Source organism: Neoarius graeffei, chromosome 13 (genome assembly GCF_027579695.1).
Source record: "Neoarius graeffei isolate fNeoGra1 chromosome 13, fNeoGra1.pri, whole genome shotgun sequence".
NCBI classification, from domain to species: Eukaryota; Metazoa; Chordata; class Actinopteri; order Siluriformes; family Ariidae; genus Neoarius; species Neoarius graeffei.
The window spans coordinates 26920673-26924343 of record NC_083581.1 but is presented as its reverse complement, the minus strand read 5'-3'; positions in this window follow the sequence as shown (position 1 = coordinate 26924343).

The window sequence follows — 3671 nt, the reverse complement described above, 5'->3', positions numbered from 1 at the left end:
TGGCCGCCGGACGTTTTCAAAATGAAAGTCCTTCCGGTAGCCTTGGACTGAATGCAAAGTAGCTACCTTTACAGTAGGAGAAAAAAAAAAAAACCAGCTTCAGAAGCTTTGTAGAAATGTGTCTGCAAATAAATATGAACTCTAGGTGTATTCTACAGTCTGAACAATGTAAAATGTGAAGTGATAATCATCAGGAAGAGCAAAATATCACACATCACAACACATCACCAGATGAGCTGAACGAGTTTTAGGGTGTTTTCACACCTGGTCCCCTTTAAAGGAACCAGACTCAGTCCTGTTTAAGGGTGTATTCACACCTACGTTGTTTGGTCCGGACCAAACGAACCAAATTTCCCTTGGTCCGGACCTTGTGGGTTGGTCTGAATACAAACCACCGAACTCTGGTCCGGACCAAACAAGCGGACCGAGACCGAGCTGCAAGGTCGGACTCGGTCCGGACCAAAGGAACCCTGGTGCGGACCTTTTGGAGGTGTGAAAGCAGACCGGACCTAATCTGACAGTTTTGCTTTTTTGTACCTCGGGAGCTTCCATCGTTTGTCGAGCATTATGGGAAACAGAGTCTTGACACTCCACCACAAAGTGCAAACACTGTTTCGGTTGTCAAGGGAACCTTACAACAGTCGTTCAGTCATTCAGACCAGTGGTAGGCTAGACTACAGAGTACAAAAAATGAGTAGGGGGCAAACGTGGGCCGAGGAAGAAACGCGTACCCTTGTGGATATATGGGCAGATGTCCACATATCTGAGCTTTTGGAGAGAACACACAAAAATGCCGACGTGTTTGCTGTATTCAGTGAGAAAATGAAGGAGAAGGGGTTCACGCGCTCCCCAGAACAATGTCGGCTAAAAGTGAAGAAACTCCGTCAGACCTACATTAAAATCAGGGACATTCTTTCAAAAAGTGGCAGTACTAGCGACGCAAAAAAGAAATTCATCTATTACGATGGATAAGGCGAATATCCCGACACATACCTCCTCCGTCTTGCGTGAAGAGCCAGAACTGTCACAACATGATGTGCGCTCATCAGCGCTATCCTCCGTAGCCGCCTTGCCCTTTGAAGTCGTCGTTGATAAATTACTTGTACAACAGCATAGTAATCGCACAATTGTGAAAACAGTAAAAACTGGAAAAAACATATAGCTTTGATGACATTAAAAAGAATAACAGCACGGAAAGCCTCCATGACTACTTTTGAACTTAACGCTTTGTGCGCGTGTCGTCTCTGACCAATAGCTGAACGGCCTCAGGGCGCATGGCTTTGTTGACAGATTTTGGTCCGCTTAAATGTAAAATGTACAGTGTGAAAGCGAACCGCACCAAAATGAAAAAATAAAAAAAACATTGGGTTCGGACCAAAGCAAGTGAACTATCGAACTATCCTGGTCTGAATACACCCTAAGTGGACCAAAAAGTGGACCAACAGAAAAAGAACTCAGTTCTTTTTGTGTTCACACTGTGAATTTATTACAAAGAGGACTGGGTTCTCTTTCTGGTCCAGTTAAGCTTTGATGGGGCCTCAGTCCTCTTTCTGTTCACACCAGGTCCTCTAGAGCCCTCAGACCCCCAGTGCATGGAATTCTGGGTAATTTTCTCTTGAATCAAAATGTCTGCTGCCATGCTTGCCCTGCTGTATTCTTTGATCAAAATAGTGCGGATTAAGGAAAATAAATTTATTCCAGCTATCTATGAGCACAAAACACGGCTGAGGATACTACAAAGAAGTTCAGAGAACTGTAAAGCAGCTGTGGTAAGTTCCAAAAGGAAGTTGAGTTTCCCTGCTACAGTCACGTGACCAACTACGGCAAACAAAGAAGGTTAAACTACAGTGAAAAAGGTGAAGTGAACCCGGTGCGCTTTTTGTTCACAATGCGCAGATTAGGCGAACCGTACTGTTGATTTTTAGCGAACCGTACTGAGACCACCTCCTGAGGTGGTCTCAGTTCGGTTCGCTTTAAAGGGGTCTGGGTACGGTTGGAGCGTTCACATATGCGCAAAAAATGCTGAGTCATCGATCTGAGTTCAGTTAGGTGGCTGAAAGGGACCAAGTGTGAAAACACCCCTATGTTCGCTTCGACACCCTCAACACCAACCAACACAGAGGGATTCTACCAACAGAGGCAGCACAGAGCTCTTCACCTATAGACCTCTTGCAGTCACGTGACCGGAATGTAAACAGCCGCCATCTTGTCGGTAAAAAACACAGCTGAATATTGCTGCACTCGTGTACAGAATGGATCAATTTCAACCGACGGACTACACGGCTCATTTTTCTAATGAACAGATAACTAGATATATGTCTAAAATAAACGACCTACAGATTAGTGACCCTTATCGATTACCGGACGTAGTTTTCACGACTGTGTCAGTGGATATTGAACTGCCAGAGGTGGAATACCCAGACGTGTATAATTACCTCATTAACTTTCTCTCGCTGTTCAGTGGTGAAGCACTGCATGCTTATAAATCTCTGGACAGTTATCTTTACAGAAATTCAGGATTTGTCAGCCCCCCTCAGATGTGGCATCTTGTAAACAAGAAAATAACAATCCTCATTGGACGGGTAAGTCACTTAAGTATTGAGACCCCGCTGGTCTCGCTATCTCGTCTGGAATGTTGTGCATGCGATGAAAATCGCTACAAACCGTCATTTTCTGCTGGAAACCAATGTCCAGTAAGTCCATACGGTTGTAGTGTATATTGAAGTCCGGTACAGACGAACAACATGCAAAAATACACACAAAAAACATAAAAAACGTGCACAGGTAGGGAGAGCTTGTAGTCGCAGCATCCCCATCATGTGCCGCCATATCTACTATTATGGTTGAATATATTATCAGTTAGATCAAGTATCAGTAGTCTATCACTATTACTGTATATATGGTATACCTGATAGCAGCAATCCATTTTGCACACCTGTCAGGGTCCCGTGGCAGCCTACTGTCAAGTGTATGTGAGCATCATGGGTTTCCCACACTTGAAAGGGAAGGACTCGGACACTGGATTCCACTCGTCTTGTGTTTTATTGATTTTCAGTGGAGTTGACGTTGTAGTAGAATTGTATATAGTAGGGTTTTCCAGAAGAAAAGGTAGAAGTAGAAGCAGAAGTAGAAGGCGGAAATATGGCGTTTGACCGACAAGGTGGCGTCTGTTTACAATCTGGATCGGATGTGACGTCACATGCAAGTGCTCCATTGTGACCATAACCGAGGTGAGCAAGGTCTTCAGGAGGACTAACCCCCGAAAGGCAGCCGGCCCTGACAACATCCCCGGCCGTGCATTGAGGGCCTGCTCCACACAGTTAGCAGAGGTCTTCACAGACATTTTCAACCTGTCCCTCTCCATGTCTTCTGTGCCCACATGCTTCAAGACCACCACCATAGTGCCCCTCCCAAAGAAAAACAATATAACATGCCTGAATGACTATCTACCAGTTGCACTCACTTCAGTTGTAATGAAGTGTTTTGAGAGGATAGTCATGTCATACATCAAAAGGGCATCCCACACACAATAGACCCCCTTCAATTCGCATATCTTCAGAACCGTTCAACTGATGATGCCGTCAATGCAGCCATCCACACAGCCTTGTCACACCTGGAACACAGGGACACCTATGTTCGAATCGAATGCTGTTTGTGGACTACAGTTCAGC